This window comes from Protopterus annectens, chromosome 6.part0 (assembly GCF_019279795.1).
Source record: "Protopterus annectens isolate FY-2018-M chromosome 6.part0, PAN1.0, whole genome shotgun sequence".
In the NCBI taxonomy this organism is placed as follows: domain Eukaryota; kingdom Metazoa; phylum Chordata; order Ceratodontiformes; family Protopteridae; genus Protopterus; species Protopterus annectens.
In genome coordinates this window covers 1,378,559,400-1,378,580,804 of record NC_056737.1, presented here as the reverse complement: position 1 = coordinate 1,378,580,804, position 21,405 = coordinate 1,378,559,400, and positions in this window count along the sequence as shown.

Sequence of the window (21,405 nt, the reverse complement as noted above, 5' to 3'; positions counted from 1 at the left end):
AAACAGTATACAACTAAATATTAAATTTGGCACAATAAAGTTGTTGCTCTGCACTACTGTACCAGTTGTGAAAGTCACGCAAAATCTGGATTTCCTTTACATCGCTAACAGTTGCACCTTTTTGTAACAGTAAAGATCAGTAAATCACAGACCAACACATAACAGTTTCAGATAAGCTCTGGAGTATCCTCTCTACAGTCTGTGTGATTTACACTGACTATGCTCCTTGGGATGGCTATAGTTTGCCTGTCTAAAATCTCTCCCTTTCTAAAAATAATGAAGATTAACAGTTAAACAATAAAATAAAAATCAAAGTAAATATTCTTGTTTAAGCTATCCCTTTTTTTCATACAAAGAGTGAAAAACAATGGTAAAAATTGACAAGTAACAAACTTCATTTAATATAATGAATAACACAAAATATTTTACTAGCACACAGTTTTGAATGTAATCAATTTAACTGGACAATGCCTTACTTTTACAAGTCTTGTGTTTTTTAGGAATACCATGTAGGAGATGCAGTTTAGAATGTCAGCCAAAACATATATAAGAAAAATATAGTAGCCAGCACTGAAGTATTCGTCTAGAATCATACTATATGAAACTATAAACCAAAAAGACAAAAACAATAAACTGATAAAAAAACAAAGCCAGTGGTAATCTCCAAAAGAATTTATGTTAGCACTTTCGTTGCACAAATAATCCAACTTCTTCAGACACAAGTTACAAAAAAAAAAAAAAACATTCCATTTAAAGTATTTCAACAGGAAATGACATCAGTTGTAAATGACATCATGAATTATCACATTATTCATAAAAAATATATAAAATGCAATGTTTATACAGAATTACTATAAATAATTCATATAAAAACTAGTATATATTACATCATAATACCTCCCAAACAAAAAGTTAAAAACAACTTTTTACCTTTGAAGTGCTTTTAACCTTAAAATACATTTCAAGGAGCAATAAAAGGGGTGGTCCATGGCAATTGGTCTTAGAAAGTAGTGAATTATATTGGCAGCTCAAATTAAATGCTTCTGTTTTTCCAGGTCTCAATGAGCATTGCTCCTTGAAATGTATTTTAAGGTTAAAATCACTTCAAAGGTAAAAAGTTGTTTTTAACTTTTTGTTTGGGAGGTATTATGATGTAATATATACTAGTTTTTATGTGAATTATTTATAATAATTCTGTATAAACATTGCATTTTATATATTTTTATGAATAATTTGATCATTTGTGATGTCATTTACAACTGATGTAATTTCTTGTTGAAATACTTTAAATGGAATGTTTTTTTTTATTTTGTAACTTGTGTCTGAAGAAGTTTGATTATTTGTTCAACAAAAGCACTAACATAAATTCTTTTGGAGATTACCACTGGCTTTGTTTGTTTTTTTATCACTATATGAACTATCTTATCAGTAGGAATGTAACATATTTCTTTCTGCATTAGTCAATATAAACAAAGTTTGGTTTACAACAGAAACTGGATCAGCCTTAAATGAAATGGAATCATAAGAAAATGAGTCATTCATGCCTCACACATCCCCCAGTGTTTCCATGGTTTCTTCCATCCAGGCATCCCCACAACATCTAGATTGCTTTTTTCTTCTTTTCTGACACTTTATCTTACTTTCTGGCTTTTTCCTACATCATCTCCACATCCCCTAAAGACAGTACTGTAATAACTTTGTATAAAATATTTGGATTACATTGGAGTCTGGGGGGTCCCAAGAATCCAGGAAACCATATGTTTGTAGATATCATGAGGTGCGTTTTAGAGCTTTTATTAACTTTTTGATTCAGCGATGTCCTGAAAAAAATTATGACTAAGGAAACAAATGCAGTCATACACTTCAGCTTTTTCCTGCATCTTTCCAACACATCCTAATGGGCAAAGACTGTAATGAAACAACTGTAGAGAAAATAAATAAATTAAGCTGGAAATCTAGATGCTTCAAGGACCACAAAAGTCATAGGAGTCTTGATGTTTTGCGATGCATTTAAGAATGCTTTTCCACACGTCTGAATCCAGTAATGGTCTGAACTAAAACCATGACTAAGGAAAGAAATTCAGTCTTTCTTTTTTTTTTTCTTCCAAAGAAGAAATAAGGTTCAGTGCTCACAGCTGAGATAATAGTTCTTAATAAACTAAGAAAATAAATGCAGGAAAGGGTACACAGATCATACATCAGAATACTGCCTGCCTCCTTAGCCCCCAGACTATCTATCTTGTGAGTACAAAAGAACACCAACAATGGAAGTAATACAAAAAACACCATGAAAGGAAAGCTTCACCACAAAGACCATAAAGATTTTAAACTTTACTCTGGTACCTCGGCCTCTTGCTTTCTCGGAATAAGTTACACATCAAAATTGGTCTAATTTATACACCCAGTGCTCCAATCCAACACTTAACTAATTAAACTGCCCTAATAACCAAAAACATTTAATTATTTAAAAAGGCATTTTCTATTTTATACAAAAGTTAATAATCAGTACATTAAATATTTTAACTTTATCACATATTCATGTACTTACCTATGCATCCTCACATAGTTAAATTTGTACCCAAATTCATCCCCTAGGGGTGTGGTGTCCTATAATTTAGAACCATTCTGCATTCCAGTATGTTCAACTCATCCTTAAAACTTCCACATGAATATGTAATAATGTTAAAATATTTAGTGGTACCAGAATAAAGTTTAAAATCATTTTGGTCTTTGTGGCGAAGCTTTCCTTTCATGGTGTTTTTTTGTATCTGTCTTCTGAGTATCACAGGGGGAAAAGAAGTGAAGAGGCAAGCTTTATAAAAGTATGACTTATTTAACTTGAAATATATTACTGCCCATTTATTCCTTCACTTTTATCCTCCAAGAGGTAGCCACCTCCTGTATACCCACTCCTCTGATGTTAGACTGGGAAGAAAGTGGAAGAACAAGCATAACATATTTAAGCTCCAAAAACATAAAGGGAGACAGGCTGTTCAGACACACATCCATGTTTATTTTAAATATTAAAACACACCATTAAGCACTTTCATTGTCCAATCACAACTTCATCAGAATAATGAAGTCGTGATTGGATGATGAAAGAGCTTAATGGTGTGTTTTAATATTTAAAACAAACATGGATTTGTGTTCCGGATAACCTGCCATCCTTTATGTTTTTGGAGCTTTAGTTTGTGTTTCTTTCCTGGCTTTTGAAAGTAACATATTTAAACGTACTGCTGTTCGAGTTATACACACAGCATGCTACCTTACCCCTATCACAAAACATAGCCACCTGTATACACATCTTCTGTTTGCTTAGGAGTAAAGTGAATGCAATTAATGTAATCGAACCCATTACTCAAAGAAGTATCTTGCACCTAGTCAGACAAAAGTGACCTTCTGTAAACACCCTCAGGGTTTTACTGTAAAGGAAATAAAAGAATAATAATGATTACACTGACCCCCCCCCCCCCATATAAGCTGCAGTGACTTTGTATACATACATCTGAGGTTTGTTTGTGAAGAAAGTTAACAAAATAAAGAGCACACTGCTCCCAGCCATGCACACAAGCTATAGCAACCTTCTGGGCACACCGATGATCAGAGCCAGTTTTAGAATAGGTGGGGCTCCAAGGTAAAGGTCCCTACAAAGTATATATCAAAATCAACTTGCCCAGCCTGGGATATGGGAGCTACCAGGTCACGAGAAGTCCAGAGAGTCTACATGTTTTGTGATGTGGATTTACTAGGCAAGGACTTGAAATGCATGTAAAATTAGACGAAATTTAATCACTAAGAGGTTATCATCTTTTAGATAGGGGCCATGGCTATCTTCAGCATCCACGTCCTCATCTCATCATTACCTATGGTAGCAATACACTACATACAGCTTCTTGAGAAGGTAAGAAACTTTGGCATTGTCTTTGATGACAGACTGGTACTCTTGTCCAGTCATCTACTTTCCATCTTTGGAACATTTAATCTAGCAAGCATTTACTCTCATCCCAGGAACTTGGAGTGGTGGTGCATCTCTTTGCCTTATCCCATCTGGATTACTGCAAACTCCTTTACCTAAAACTCAACCAGTGCTGTCACATACATGGATAAAGCTCTGCCTCTGACCTATGCAACCTGGGTTAGATTAGCAGCTTGGACATCTGAGGTACTGGCACAGGAGGATGAGTGTGTCCATCTTGCACTCACTTGAGCACTCCTCACTGTAGACCTCTAACAGAGGCAGGAAACACGCAGGCAATATTGTCTAAGCAAGGCAGGGGTAGTGGTAGAGTTGCTGAGGAGGTTGGATAACACACCACCCCTCCCATTACAAGTCTGTCCAATGGACATTACAGGTGTGCACAAGCAGTGGAGAATGCATAGGGCAAAATCATAAAAATATGGCAGCAGTATGATGCCGCATCAGGATCCATCATCTCTTTATCATCCTTGGACATGAGTTTGGGATAGCTCAAAGGCATCTAACGCAGTGAAAGAACAGATAACCTACGAGTAAGCTGACAGTCAGCTGTGGAATCTAAAAAAACTGCATTTACCCAAGACTTCCCGATACAGAACTGAATCCAAAGAACAGGTTTGTGCAGAATTCCTTAGTTCGGTTACTTGTAGATAGCTCTTGTTACCAAGGCATTATGCTAGTTTTGTTGAGTCTGCAGTGCTTCCTGATAAAGTCTCGCACTATCTCTACAGTTCTTGCATTAGTATGCCTAGCCATATATCCCACCCTAATCTGAAAGAGCTCTGTGAAGCTCTGTCAAATGTTTTTTTTGTTTTCTTCCTTATGGCACTTAGATGTTGAAATTGCTGATATGCCTGCCCCTTATCAACAGGTACCGTGCCTCTGGAATATTCTTCATCACTGCTGCTACAGTCTCCTGTCCTGGTTAGTTTATCTTTCTAAGTTATGTTAGTATAAGTTTTAATGCTTCATTTGATTTATTTCCAGACAAACCCTTTTTCCACAGCATTTTACTCCTTCTAATTGTAAAACTGTTTTATTTATAATAACAGTTTAATAAATCTAAATTTAAACAAGGGAATTTAGTGTACATCATGACCTATGCTGTGAGACAGATTCAGTTGTTGCCTGGGGGGGGGGGGGGGGTGCATCCTTTGCTAGGAATGACATGATTTCTTACATCAATAGGGCTACAGGGTCTGACACTTCATCCTTTTCGGCCAACAAAGGGCAATGAGAGTTTTAGTCAACCTTTGAGACAAGGTGTGGAATCAGTGAGAATAGCAACAGGGAGTGGTGGAACCTCCCATATCCCCCCTTGTCTAAGCACAATATGTGAAGAATCTATTTTTTTCTGAGTGGCAAACAGGTCAATATCTTGACTGCCCAACTTCCGGATAACCCTGACAAGGCATAACTTCTGAATCCAGAGCTCTAAGAGAGGACTGGAAGCACAGCTCTGGGCATCTGCCAGCTTATTTTCCTTCCCATGGTTATGAACTCCTGTGAAAAGGATGCCTCTGATTGATGCCCCCGTCTGACAAGCACCACTTCTCTTCACGGGGGGATATTATACTGTGCTCCTTTTCTTTTTTAGATAATAAATGAGGTCATCTGACACAATAAGGAGAGACTCCAGAGGCAGCTATTTTTCAGGCCTTCATAACCAGGAATAGTGAAGAGCCCTCTCTCCACAGTGGAACCACAGAACCACACTCCTCACATAGTCTGGGAGTAAACAGCTCATGACCAAATAATTTTTCATTAAAATTTGTTGGGAGTTTAGAAGACCAACCAGGGGAAATATATCCAGTGCAATACCCACTTCTTCAGGAGTAGAAGTGCAAACCAAACAAAAAGACAGCAGCAGTCATTGAACTCAGAATGTACTGAAATAGTTGGCCTGGACTCTGCAATGTGACCTCACTGCACAGGCCATACACTTGATGTCCTGAGCCTTCCTCCACATCTCCAGCTCCACACATTGAAAGTAGATGTCAAGGAAAACTAATTTAAAGTGAGCATAGGGAATGCATTAACTGGAGTCTCATAGTAAGACCACAGCAAGAAAGTCATTGGATGGGCCATAATGAAACAATAATTTAAGCATAGGCTTATAAGAAGAATCTTCCTTTGAACAGCTTCTGCCACCATGGCCATCAGCTTAATAAAGAATCTGTGTAATGAGGAAGGCCCAAAATGCAATGTAGACATTGATTTACGAAAGGCATCCATCACATTGAAAAACATCATCTGGGCATCATCCTCCAGGTGCAACAGATTGAGCATCTATTGGGTAATCATCCAGAACCAGCTATACTGGATGTGGTTGTTGTAGTAAGTGAAGTCCAGAATGAAGTAGAACCCATCTATTTTATGACCTGGAGAAGTCAGGAGTAAAACAGGTGTTTTCTTCTGCAGCATTTCGACAGCCTCTATTGTCCCCGTGAGTAGTATATTCAGAGCCTTCCCCAATGCTTCTGTTAAAATGAACACACAGCTGTTGAAGCTCTTTCAAGCCTGCCCCAATGATTCTGTTAAAATGAACAGATAGCTGTTGAAGCTCTTTCAAGGGGAAGAACTATGAGACCCAGAACATGATTAACAATGACCCTTCTTGGGATACATTGCATCCTTATGTTCATTCTTCAAGTGGGAGCAAAGTCAGAACCCCCCCCCCCCAGGAAGCCAAAGACATTAATCTGGATTGGAGCAGGACCACTAGGGCAGATGTAGTTGACAACCTGACTGATGTCACTGTCACTGGAAGGGACAACATTGCATAGTGTCTGATAGCCTTCATAAGATGCAAAGGAGGTCTCCTCTTCTTTTGAAATATAATTTTTTAAGTTTTTAATTATTACGTTTGATGGATGTCAAAAGGGGGGGGGGTTAATAAAGATAATTTGCATAGGTGAGGTCCTAATTCCTCTTAAAGATCGTGGTTCAGGGTCCTAAGTATGCTGGCTGAAGAACACTTTCCCCAGTAAATGGACATCTAGATCTTCTTTCCAAACACCTTTTTCAGTAAGGTCAGTATCACCTACTAAATCTTGCAAATTCACAAACCTGATCCTGCATCCCTATTCAAAGCACCAGTGTAGCCACAATTACAATGACTCACGTGGCATCCAACTGGAGAGACTATAGACGGGCTTGCAAAGGTAGTTGTTGATTTCAGACTCCAGGAGATTACCTGGGTTATCTAACACCTTCTTAACCAAGTCAGCCTGGAATTAGGCAGGTGAAATAAGTAGTTGATTACACTAAAAATCAATGTAGTAGCAATAAATCCTCTTGTCACACCTCACATTTCAGTTCTGGACTCAATGTCTGGTGGCAAGACAGAATTTACAGTGGTTTTGGAGACTTATGCTGCATGAATGTAGTTACTCAGGAATCAGCACCAGGATGTTTAGTGAGTTGATCTGTCCACTCAGACAGTGGCTAGGCTAATGGGGAAGAATAAGGGTATCTCCATGCTACATTGATGGTATCCCTAATGATGGCCTCAGGGTGGGAGATGATCCATTGGTTCCCAGGCTTCTTTACCAGAAATATTGGCAGGTGTTTCTGGATGGAGAAGATAGAGGCCAGAAGTTTTTACTGGAGAAAGAGATAGCAGCAAGAGGACAGTCTTAGCCATTCTTCAGCCAGAGGATTTATTCAAATAAGGAGTCACCTGGAAGAGATGGTGAGGTCTCACTGCCTCTGCTCATCTCACAGATAGTGGCCTCAAGATTCTCCAAATATATACATAACCCTGGGATGAGGGAGCCCCGTGTAGCCCATACTACCTGTAGGTTTGCTCTTGTGCAGGGTTCAGTGTGTGACAAGTCCAGATGTGTGTGCTAGGGGATCGAGAACCAGTGCTGCAGTGTGTGCCAGGGGATCAAGAATCAGTGCTGCAGTGTGTGCCAGGGATCAAGAACCAATGCTACAGTGTGTGCCAGGGATCGAGAACCAATGCTGCAGTGCATGCCAGGGGATTGAAAACCAGTGATGCAAGTGTGTTTCAGGTGATTGAGAACCAGTGCTGCAGTGTATGCAGGCTAATGAAAAATCAGTGTAGAGTGTGGCCTGCACTGAGCCTGAAAAAAAAAACTTTAGACTGAATTCTCTTATGGTTCGCTCCTGCACCAGTAATGTATGCTCTCACCAGATATCAAATTTCATTTTGCCATCTAGTCTATAAGATGTAAGCCCTAGTATATGCCAGATGGTTCATCCCTGGTCACTGCCTGCTGGCCCATATCAGCCAAGGAACTTATCGACGAGGAGACTTCTCGGTCCTGAGTACACTGTATCCATGACATACTGTATGACATAGTAGATCACACCCTAAGACTAGGATGGCCATCAACATGTTCAGTCTGATCACCTCAAAACAGGATGATGCAATAACCTTACGATACACCCTCAGTCCAAGTGGAAACTGAAGATGTGCCCCCTCCAATAATCCAAGATTATCCATCAAAGCCAGGGAGTGGCTCAGACTGAAACCTCAATACATGAAGATGAGCTCATGAGCTGCAGTTATCACAGGGGTAGTTGGCCACCAGATTTACCTTCAGCAAATGTTGAAATGGCCTCTGAGTTCTTGTTGTTTTGTTGATGCTCAGACAGGTGATGCTGACTCTGTGGCAGCACATGTTAATGCATTGTTGTTGGAGGCATATGTTAGTGGGTTCAAATACAGGTGTAGGTAGTAATTTTAGGGGGAAGTTGGCATAATGGTTAAGGTGTTTACCTTCCAGACACAAGGTTCAGGGGTAACTGGCTAGGCTTAAAATGACCCATAAGGGCAGTTAGCCTAGTACTAATCTATGAACTATGAATATATACCTTGGGCTGCTACCATTTCTGTAAAATAGGCTAGACACTTTTTTTAGTACTGACACCAAGTAGACTGCTTGAATCACTGGTACTTATGGCAATTATTAGCACATTACACTTTCTGGGGAGACAGTACAGGCAATACCAAGTGTGGATCTTTGCTGGCAATTTCAAGGTCACATGGAAACTTACTGTGGTGCTTACTAGCAACACAAGTGTCAGGCTTGGAAAGTGTGACATGGATAAAGCCCAATTATTGCCTAGATGATCTGAGTTTGATTTGCAGCTCTGGTGTCTTGACACACTGGCATGAGGCGCCAGTCATGCACTCAGATGCTCTTTGTGCTAGATATCTAGTGGACGCTGGAGATGTACAGAGGGACACTGTCTAGGTGTAGCTGGGCAGTGTTTGAGTCTCTGCAGAGACAGGAGATTGCAAATACATGGAAAAGGTAGAAAATGTAAGGCATATGGAAAAACAAAGGACTCAACAGCAGCAGGGTGATACTGCACCAGGAACCTTGCTCTCACCGGTCCAGGACAAGGGACAGAATTAACCTTGTAGGTCTGTTAGACCAATTGAGCAAGGATGTCTCCCAGGGCTATGTGAGTGGTCAGCTATGATGAGCTAAAAAGACCCCCCCCCCCAAGAAAAGAGTTCAACCTAAGTGAATGACAAAAGGCAACAGGTAGACTCCAGTAATGAAGGCATATCAGCCTAGTGCATGGATATCCCTGGAGATAGAATTTTGCAGGAAAAAAATTCTGAATTTCAACTGCTGTCCAAACAACACCTAACCAAAGACCTATCAATGAGGACCCCAATGTCATAGTACTATTTTTGGTGAAAATGGATTATCTGTTTATTTATGGAGAATGAAATGTTAAAAAGCCTACAAGAGAAATAATATGAGCATAAAGAAACATATTTATATATTAAAGTTATCTAAACTAAAATTATCTGCTGCATGTGACAATACATTTATAACAAATTATTCCAAAGTGATGGAGAGAGGCTGTCACACATGTATCATATAACTAAGATATGTAACAGTGATGGGGGATCCCTGACTTTAAACTTCATCAAAGAGATGTGGTTTAAGTTATATAGAGAAAATGGAGTGCAATGTGCTTAAGTAGATGAGTTATAGGGAAGAAGGTTATTTCAGCTGTTTGAACAAGTGCAGGTATATGGTGTGGGGAGATGTGGTCCAGTTAATCAAGCAAAGATGAAGTAAAGTACAGTTGTGTAAAATCTTACCATAATGGTAGTTGTCCTTCTCTTTACTGCTGCAGTATTCATAACATTAGGCATCCCCAAACAACAGCGGTCTGACGTCCAGCCAGCATACCAAAGCCTTTAGGTTGCTTTAAGGTACACCATATGTTACATGTATGTTCCTTGCATAGCACAGGGCATAAAAGTGATGCCTGGATGTACCATCCTCAAAACTGAGAGCCCCAGTAGGAATGCCAGTCCAAGAAAAAGGTAACCAGTACATCCAGAAGGCAAATGGACCAGGGGGAGGAGGGAGAGAATACTGCAACAGTGAAGAGAAGGACATCTATAGTTATGGTAAGATTTTACACAACTGTACTACGGCCATCCATTTCACTGTTGCACTATTCATAACATTAGGGAGAGTGCCAAAGCTAAATAAGAAACCTGGGAGGAGGAAAGACCAGCAGAGCCCTCTAGGAAGCCATGAAGGATGGCCCTAGCAAAACCAGGTCTAGCTCTGGAGATTCCATCCAACTTGTAATGCTTGGTATAGGTATGCACAGAAGTCCAGGTAGCTGCCTCAAGAGTAGAGTTAGTATCCAAACCCTTAAAAAAAGCACAAGAAGAAACCACAGCCCTTGTAGAATGATACTGAACTGAATAAGGAAAGGCTCTTACCATAAAAAGAATAACAAAAAGAAATACCTTTTGAGATCCAAGAATAAATAGCTTGCTTGATTACAGCTACTCCTAAGGACTTGGGATGAAAGGAAACAAAAAGCTGACCAGATTTCCTAATAGTCTTCATCTTATCCAAATAAAATCCAAGTTGTCTATGTACATCCAACGTGTGCAATATCTTCTCACTGGCAGATTGTGGAGAAGGGAAAAAAGTGTGGAAATAAATAGACTGATTAGGGGAAAACTCATTCACCACCTTGAGCATAAAAGAAGGATTAGTACGCAAGGACACCTTGCCCTTATGAAACACCAAAAAAGGAGGACAAGGCATAAGGGATTGAAGCTCAGACACCTGTATGGCAGAAGTAAGGGCTAACAAAAGAACCTTCTTCCAAGAGCAATGTTGCAGGGAAGCTGAAGTTGCAGTCTCAAAAGGAGCCTGGGTCAACCTCTCCAAAACAAAATTAAGATCTCAGGGAGGAGGAACAGGCTTCCTGGGAGGCCTAATATGAAGGATGACTTTTAGGAATTGTTCAGCCTCAAATCTAGAAGCCAAAGGAGGAGATAAAGGCAGAGATAACAGATAAGTGGGCAGTAAGAAAAGAATAAGCCTACCCAACACTGAGCAAGTCACACAAATAAGAGAGAAAGTACAGTTGTGTAAAATCTTACCATAACAGTAGATGTTCTTTCCTTCACTCCTGTGGTATTCTTTACATTTGGGATTCCCTGCCATGGAAAACCAACATTGGCCAGTATACCAAAAAGTACAGTTGTGTACACTTACCATAAATGTAGATGTTCGAGTGTCTTCACTGTTGCAGTCATAACTGTAGGGTTCTCCCCTGCCGGCAGGCAGTCCTCGGTTGGCCAGAATCCCAAAGTCTGGGTCCGGCGTCGGCTGTCCAACCATGCTCCCTGACGTCAGAGTGCCAGGAGTACAAAGCTGACAGCCGATGCCATGTTCTCCAGTTTTTCTTGCCCCAGATGTCAGGAGTCCCAAAATGAAAAAGGTCCCATATCCTTTGCAAATACACCTCAGAAGAATGGTGAAAAAAAGGAACCACACAAAAGTAAAATAAGAGGGGACAGGAGGGAGGGAAACCCAGACTGCAACAGTGAAGACACTCGAACATCTACATTTATGGTAAGTGTACACAACTGTACTATGTTCATCGTGTTTCACTGTTGCAGTCATGACTGTAGGATAGAATCCCAAAGCAAAATGAAAGGGAGGTGGTCATAAAGCAGAAGGGACGGCTATAAGGCCCTGCAAGACTGCAGAAGCAAAGCCTGCCCTAGACTTAGAGTAGAGAGGTGGAGTGTAGTGCTTTGAAAAAGTATGCACAGAACTCCAAGTTGCAGCTTCCAAAATGTCTTTGGTAGGAACTCCCCTGAGGAAGGCAGCAGAAGTGGCAGCAGCTCTGGTGGAATGAGTCCGTATACTCCCTGGGATTTGCTTTCCATGGTGTGAATAACAAAATCTGATTCCATAAGCAATCCATTTAGAAATGACCTGTTTTGAAATGGCTTTACCTTGGGAATTTGAAGCATAAGAAACAAACAATTGCTCTGATTTTCTGATGTCCTTGGTTCTGTCCAAGTAAAAACGTAGTTGTCTGTGTACATCCAAGGAATGTAAGATCCTTTCCCCTTTATTTTGAGGAGTGGGGAAAAAAGTTGGCAAGTGGATAGTTTGATTTAAAGCCAGTTTGGAAACCACCTTAGGCATGAATGTAGGATTAGTCCTCAAAGACACCCTGTCTTGAAAAATAATATAAGGTTCCACAGCCATAATAGCTTGCAACTCTGAAACTCTCCTGGCAGAGGTCAGGGCTAACAGGATGGCTGTTTTCCAAGATAAAAACTTGATGTCAGAAGAGGCAGCAGGCTCAAAAGGATGTAAGGTGAGCTTTTCCAAAACATAGTTGAGATCCCAAGCAGGAATGGGAGGAGATCTAGGAGGTCTTAAGTTCTTAGCTCCTCTGAGAAACTGTCTCATGAGCTGGTGGGAAAAGATTGGAGGGTCTGTATTATAATGAGCGGAAATAGCAGAGGCATGTATCTTAATGGAAGAGAAAGAGAGACCCTTATGTAAGAGATCTGTCAGGTAAAGTAAAATCAAAGGAATGTTAGGAAGAAGAGGAACAGAATCCTGAGCCTGCATCCAGGAACAAAATCTTTTCCATTTTCCTGCATAAGATTTTCTAGTGCTAGGACGTCTGGCTTCTAAAATGACATCCATAACCTGCTTGGGTAGGAGAGAAGGAATCAAAGGCCCTGGATTAACCAGGCCGCCAGGCTGAGAGTGCTGACATGGGAGTGTAGAACCTGACCCTGATGTTGGGACAGAAGATTTAAGTCTGAGGTAAGACCCAAGGGGGCTCCAGACATAGGTTTTTCAGAGTAGAGTACCAAAACTGTCGAGGCCAATTTGGGGCCAACAAGATTATCATCTTGGGCCTGTCCTGTTTGATCTTTAATAATACCCGTGGAAGAAGAGGAAGAGGCGGAAAGGCATATCCCGAGAGGTTTCTCCAACTGAAAGATAGTGCATCCACTTTCCAAGCTTGTTCGTGGAAAGTCCTGGTGCAAAAATTCTGTAGTTGATGATTGAGATGGGATGCAAAGAGGTCTATGTGGGGACATCCCCAGACTGCTGTTATCATCCTGAATATTTCGGTGCCCAGCATCCACTCGTGTGGATCTGAAAGGTTTCTGCTCAGAGTGTCTGCCAAGAAGTTTTGCTTCCCTGGTAGAAACTGAGCTTGAAGGTCCAGATTGCAAGCTAGAACTGTGTTCCATAGATCCATGGCTAGCCTGCAAAGGGGGTAGGAATGAGATCCCCCTTGCTTGTTTATGTACCACATAACTGTGGTGTTGTCTGTCCATATCAGTAGTTGTCCTGGTTGCAAAAGATTCCTGAAGGCCATTAGAGCTTTCTGAATGGCTAACATTTCCTTTAAATTGATATGCAGGTGCTTCTGATCCTTTGTCCATAGGCCCTGCAGACAGTTGCCCTGAAAATGGGCTCCCCATGCATAATCCGAGGCGTCCGTGGTTAGAATCTGAGTGGCAGGAGGCAGACACAGAAGGGTTTACCTTTGTTTAGAGTACATGCTTTGGACCACCAAAGGAATTCCTTTTGAAGACAAGGCAGGACGGAGATAAGAATGTCTAAACTGTGGCAAAGCTGAGACCATACACTTTTTAGGTACCACTGTATTTTCCTCATATGTAGTCTTGCATATGGAACGGGAAGGATGCAGGAGGCCATGTAACCCAAAGCCTGCAGGAATCTCCTTGCAGATAGCTGAGTTAAAGTTGCCAAGTTTTTGAACGTTGTAGCCAGCTGAAACTGTTTTTCGTATGTCAGAAATACCATCTGGGTTGTTGTGTTTAAAGAAGCGCCCATAAAAATTATCTGTTGTGAAGGTGTCAGATTTGACTTTTTTATGTTTACAGTGAATCCCAGGAACTTGAGGAGATCCTGAACAAACCGTAGATGCTGGAGTAAGACCTCATTGCTGTCTGCCTGAATAAGACAGTCATCCAGATAAGGGTAAATTTGAATTCCCCTGAGTCTGCAGTAAGCTACTACTGGAGCCAGGCATTTGGTGAAGACCCTGGGCGCAGTAGACAATCCAAAGGGCAGCGCAGAGAATTGAAAGTGCCTCGATCCGGCCTTGAACCTGAGGTATTTTCTGCGTTCCTGCCTGATGGGAATGTGTAAATATGCCTCTTTTAAATCCAAAGTTACCATCCATGCATTTTTGGACAGCATTGGAAGTAGCTGCTGTAGAGTAAGCATCTTGAATTTTGGACTCTCTAGAAAGGTGTTCAAGACTGACAGATCCAGGATGGGTCTCCATGAATTTTGCTTCCTGGGGACTAGAAGGAGCCTTGAGTAAAAACCTTGTCCCATCTCTGAAAGTGGAACAAGTTCTATGGCTTTCATAGCCAAAAGAGCTTCCACCTGGTTTAAGGCCTCTGTCCATTGATGTTTTGGAAGGTCTGGCCATCCGCTTGGCCTTGGTAGGGTATGAAAACGGAATTTGTAACCTCTTGAAACCACATGCAGAACCCACTTGTCTTGGGTTATATGTCCAATTTCGATGAAAAAGAGAAAGTTTTCCTCCGAGAAGGGCTTCCAGGCAAGAAGTGCCTGCAGCCCAACAGAGGGAGTCATTGAGTCTGTTTCCTATGAGTTTGTGACCTGTTCTCTCCTCCCCTAGGGGTGGAAGCAGTCCACTGTCTTGGTCTATAAGAGGCTTGTGTTTGAGGCCTTCCTCGGGAGCGTCTGTATCTACCCCTTTGAGGCCTGTCTGAATTGGGAAAGGACCAATTTTTTGTAGGCCAATTCCTGCTAAATCTGGGTGGCTGTACTTGTAAGAAATCTTTAACTGTTTGCATGGATTTTGCCTTGTCCTCCATCTTTTTAATCACCTCTTCAGCTTTTGGTCCAAACAAAACATTATGTTGAACAGGAGCATCCAATAATTTAGCTTTTACTTGTTCTGGCAAATTTTGTTCCTTTAACCATGCATGCCTTCTAATTACTGTGCCAGAGGCAGCAGCCCTACAAGAAGCCTCCAAGGCATCAAATCCACAGTGTAAACCATGCTTCCCAACTTGTTCAGTGGAATGCATTAAATCATGTAATTCCTTATCATCTGCACAGGCAGAAATGGAAGTAAGCTTTTGTTTTAAAACAGACAAGAGAAATTGCTGGTATTTCAGCATATGAAACTGACAGTTTAAAGCCCTAATAGATAAAGTAGCAGAAGTGTACACTTTTTTGCCCCATCTTTCTAAAGATCTAGAATCCTTCTCAGTGGGAATGGGGTTTTTAGCAGAAGCGGCCTTAACTCCCTTAGGACCCTGAGAAATGGTTTCAGGGTCAGCAGTAGGGTTCTTGTATAAAAACTGGTGGGAATCAGGAACCCTGTAATATCTATCAGGCTTAACAGGAGCAGGAGGAAAAGAGTCAGGGGTTAAGTTAGCCTCGAAAAGCATCATCCACAATATCCAAAACAGGAGGAATAGCCAGGGGTCTATGTTGGGGAAGAAGAAGAAAATCCCTTAGTCTTTTCTTAGATTCCGAATACTCCTGTCCTTCCCAGTGGAAATGTTCCCTCATTTCATGCAAAGTTTCCCCAAAAGAGAAATCCTCAGGGGGAGAAGCTGAAGGAATGGATTCCTCAGCATCAGAATCCTCATAAGGAGGGAAAGAATATTCCTGGTCAGAAGAAGAAACAGAAGCCTGATCAGAGGAATCATAATAAACTTCCTGCCTTGGCCTTTTATCTGGAGGGGGATGTGAACCCCTAATCATAGTAAGTAAATCCTCCGCCATCTTAAGTAACTGTTTCTGTGACTTGGGAGCCAGTTCAGAAGAGGCCTGTGTTGCAGTCTTTGATTTTGAAGGAGTCTTTGCCTTTGTCTTTGGCTTTGCCTTTATTTGAAGCTGAGTAGGCCTGAAAACCCCTTCGGAAGCCGGTACCTGCACAGCAGCTCCGGACCCATCCGAATGTCCTGCAATAGAAATATTCATAGGCCTTGTTGGCTCCTCATGGGAGTCCGTTTTGGCCATCGGTTCTGAAATGGCCGACGACAGGGACTGCAAAAGCGCCTCACTGACGACGGCCAAACCTGAAGCTGGCTCCGCTTGTGCAATATCGTCAGATTTGGACCTCGGAGGCCTGTCTTTGTCCTTGCGTCGTTTGTGAACTCCGGTAGCCGGAACCATATCCGACGACATTTTGTAATTAAAACGCATACCGAAGTAATGAAATGCAAAATCGTACCTTCGTTTAATTGTACGTTGATTGAATCTAGCACAAAACCGACAACTAGCTACGTCGTGGTCAGGGCCTAAGCAAGGAATACAGTAAGAATGAAAATCCTTATGAGGTATTTGCTTCCCACATGAAATACAATTATTAACTTTTTCTGACATTGAACTGGAGCAAGAAAAAGTTTCCCCAATGGGGTACTTAGCTTTGAGTGGAGAAGAAAGTCTTCAGACTGAAGTTTTTTCAGAAAAGATTGTCAGGAGTCAGCCGACCGGCACTTGCGAACTGCTATCACCGCACGGCAAGAAAGACTGGAGAACATGGCGCCGGCTGTCAGCTTTGTACTCCTGGCGCTCTGATGTCAGGGAGCATGGTTGAACAGCCGAAGCTGGACCCAGACTTTGGGATTCTGGCCGACCGAGGACTGCCTGCTGGCAGGGGAGAACCCTACAGTCATGACTGCAACAGTGAAACACGATGAACATCCTACTGTTGCTTTAAGGTACGGCGAACTTCACCCATATGCTCCTCATGTAGTGTAGGGCATAATGATGACATCAGGATGTACCATCCTCAGAAATGATTGCCCCAGTAGGAACAGTCTATGGAAACCCAGGAGGTAGCCAGTACAGCCGGGAAAGTAAAGGACTAGGGGGAACGAGGGAGGGTGAATACTGCAGCAGTGAAGGAAAGGACATCTACTGTTACATTAAGATTTTACACAACTGCACTATGTCCTTTCCTTCACTGCTGCAGTATTTATGTTTGGGAGAGTGCCAAAGCTCAGGAAAAAAAACTTGGGAGGAGGAAGGAGCAGAACAGACATCTAGAAAGCCATAAAGAATGGCCCTAGCAAAACCAGCTATAGCTCTACAGATATCATCCAACTTATGGTATTTGGTAAACATATGCACAGAAGTCCAGGTAGCTGCTTCAAGAATAGAATTAGTATCTAAGCCCTTGGAAAAAGTACCAGAAGAAGCCACAGCTCTAGTAGAATGAGTCTTTACAGAAGAAGGAAGGCTCTTACCATGAAAGGAATAACAAAAAAAAAAAAATAGCCTTTGAAATCCAAGAAGAAATAGTTTGCTTGTATACAGCTAATCATAAGGACCATGGATGAAAAGAAACAAACAATTGATCAGATTTTCTAGCAGCCTTAGTCTTATCTAAACAAAATCTGAGTTGTCTATGCATGTCCAAAGTATGCAGTGCCCTCTCACTGTCATATTGCAGAGAGGGGAAAAAAGGTAGGCAAACTCATCAACCAACTTAGGCATAAAAGAAGGATTAGTATGCAAAGGACACCCTATCCTTATGAAATATCAAAAAAAGAGGATAAGTCATAAGGGCTTGAAGCTCTGACACCCATCTGGCAGAAGTAAGGGACAATAAAAGAACAGTCTTTGAAGAACGATGCTGCTAAGAAGCTGAATCAGCAGGCTCAAAAGGAGCCTGAGTCAACTTCTCCAAAACAAAATTAAAATCCCAGGGAGGAGGAAAAGGCTTCCTGGGAGGTCTCATATGAAAGATGCCTTTAAGGAACTGTTTAGCCTCAATCTAGAAGCCAAAGGAGGAGGTAAAGGCAAACAAGCAGACAGAGCTGATAAGTGGGCCTTAATAGAAGAATAGGCCTGAGCAGCATTGAGAAACTTAAACAAATAAGAGAGAACCAAAGGAACATCCACAGTAAGTGGGTCCAGGTTACAAGAAAGACACCAAATAGAAGACCTCTTCCATTTGGATGAGTAGGATTTCCCAGTAGTAAGTTTCCTGGCCTCCTGCAGGGCCTTCAGTAGGTACTCAGAAAAAAGGTCTCTGTGGAATCAAAATCTTATCACCCACAGTTTCAGTTGAAGAGTGGACAGGAGGGAATGGATATGAGATCCCTTGTCTTGTGTGAATAGATCCACTATGTGAGGTAAATTCTGATGACTCTCCTTTGCTAAATGCAGACGTAGAGGGAACTAATGTTGTGACGGCCAAAAGGGAGTCACCAACAACAATTTGGGAGCATTTTGTTGAATTCTGAACAGGACTTTTGGAATGAGAGGAAGTGGAGAGAATGCATAAAGAAACATCCCCTTCCAAGAAACAGATAAGGCATCCACCTTCCATACCAGAGGACCTGGAACACTGGAGCAAAACAGAGGAAGTTGTCTGCTCAGATGGGAGGCAAACAGTTCTACTTGAGGAGTACACCAATGGTGGACAATGTGCAGAAACATATCCCTGTGAATCATCCATTCATAGGATTGAGTTAAGGACTTCCTTACAGTGTCTGCCACAATGTTTTGACCTGAAGGGATGTAAACTGCCTGAAGAGTCACTTGATACTTGACAGCAAGATCCCAAACCAGGAGTGCTATCCGGCAAAGAAGGTAAGATCTTGTTCCTCCCTGTTTGTTTATATACCACATCACTGTGGTATTATCTGTGCATACCTTATGAGCTCCTGGTGAGAAAAGAAGAAGAAAAGCCTGAAGTATCAGCAGAAGAGCTCTCATCTCTTTGACATTGATGTACTGTTTCTGTTAAAGAGGCAACCACACCCCTTCCCCTTTAGGGAGCCAAAAACTGCTCTGCATCCATAGGTTCATTCTAGGCTATCTGCCCTAGGGCATCTATAAGCCTAGCCAGAGTGTGTTTGGCTTTCAACACCCATTTTAAATTAATTTTGCTATGCCCTTTTTCGAGGTTAGTATACTGTGCCTCCGTCTAACAGTTGCACAGATGTGATACCCGGGGTAAATCTATGATCTCCCATCCACTCATCAAGATTCCTCTTGAAGAGAGTCAGTGAGGGACTCTGCCTAACCTGGACTGGGATTTTATTCCAGAGTGAAGGGAGTCTCTGGGTTATGAATCTGTCCCTCCAGCATGTCCTATTTATTTCAGTGCTGAGGTTCAAGTCTCTCGAGCGCGTAGCTTGATGGGATTTGGATTTTCTGAGGTGCAGCATGTCCATAATTCCGGGTTGGACATGGCTTTATACGTCAGGCACAGATCACCTCTGAGCAGGCGGTATGCCACTGAGTAGAGTTTCTTTAACCGGGCAGAATATGGCATTTATTTGAGCCCTTTGATCCTCTTGGTGAGGTACTTTTGGGGTCTTTCCAGTTGCTGCAGGTGTCTGGTAAGGTACATCCCAAAAGGGGCATTGTACTCAATTATGGGCCTGATGAGGGATGAGTAAAGAGGCACAATGACCTCCCGTGATCTAGATGTGAATCCCTTCATGATTAGGTGGGCTATATAAAATGTTTTTCTAACCACTTTGGCCACGTGGTTGTCGAATGAGAGATTTCTATCAACCTGGGTCCCCAGGTCCCTAATTACTTCTTCCGTACTTAATGGATTACCACCTATGTGGTAATTTGTGGGCACTTTGTTTTTGCCAAAGGGGATGACTATACACTTTTTGGCGTTTAGCTTGAGGCCATGGCTCTGGCACCAGTTGTCTGTTTCTATGAGGCCCTTTTGTAGGATGCTTGTGTCGGCTGGAGAGTCAATTATGGCGTCCAGTTTGCAGTCATCTGTGAACTTGGTCAGCCACAGTCCTTCCATGTTGGCCTGTACCTCCGAGAAATATATACCAAACAAGAGAGGTCCTAGGACTGAGACTTGTGGAATGCCACTTGTAACTGGTTTGGAGTCTGACATGGCTCCAGTAATTCTAACCATGTGGGTTCTGTCCTTGAGCCAGTTTGCAACCCATCTAGTGACATAGGGATTTATATTTAAGCTGGTGAGCTTATCTATACTGCCCGAGTGGGGTATTGTATCAAAGGCTTTTGCGAGGTCCAGGTAGGCTGTGTGGACCACCTTCCCCTCGTCAATGGCCTTGGTGACTGTTTCAAAGAAATCGACCAGGTTTAAGAGGCAGGATCTGCCTTTAACAAACCCGAACTGGGTAGGATCCAGTGTCTGTAGGTCCCCAATATCTTTATTTATGAGGTCCATGATGATCCTTTCCATAGCTTTGCAGACCAAGCTAGTCAGGCTTATGGGGCGATAGTTTCCAGGATCCATTGAGGCACCACCTTTGTGGAGAGGGACCACTGTTGCTGTATGCCACTCTTTGGGTACATATCCTGTAGTAAGGCTGAGATTGAACAGTAATTTTATGTTTGGGTTTAGTTCTTCTTGGAGTTCATGTAGGACGCAGCCCAGGACACTGTCTGGTCCCATTGATGCTGTGTTTTTTGCTTTGGAGAGGGCGGCTCTTACCTGAGCATCTGAGATGTTAGGGGGGCAGCACTCCTGCTGGGATAGATATTTGCCCTTTTGGTGGGGAAGGGGGGGGAGAAGTTTGCGCTGAATCTGTCAGCTAGGATGTTGGCAATGTCTGTGGGTTCAGTGTATTTTTTATCATTTTGGACTAATTCTGAGCATATCTGGGAATTCCCACCCAGGTTCCTAACATAACTGATGAAAGCCTTGTGATTATCCTTAGTGTCATGTGCAATTTTTCTCTCGAAGCTAGCCTTAGACGATTTTATGAGTGCCCGTAGTTTTTTGCTAATACTGATCAGAGATGCCTTCCCTTTTTGGGATTTTGCTCTATCATGTAGTAGCTTCCTCCTTCTATTGTATAATTTGTTTATGACTGGGGTCCACCAGACAGGACGCCTGCCTTTGGAGGATTGGGTCTTGGTTTGATTTGGGATTGCATGATCCATGCATTCCTGAAGGTGTTCATAGAATGCGTTTATAAAGGATTCTGCGGTCTGGGCTGTATTTTCCACAGGCCCAGGGGCTTTGAAGGATTCCACCTTGGTTTTGAGGAGTGTGAAATTTGCTTTAGAGAAGTTTTTCACTGTGGTTTTCTGGGCAGGGGCTGGGGTCGGGATGTGAATATCTAGTGAGATTAGTTTATCGTCTGATCTTACCAG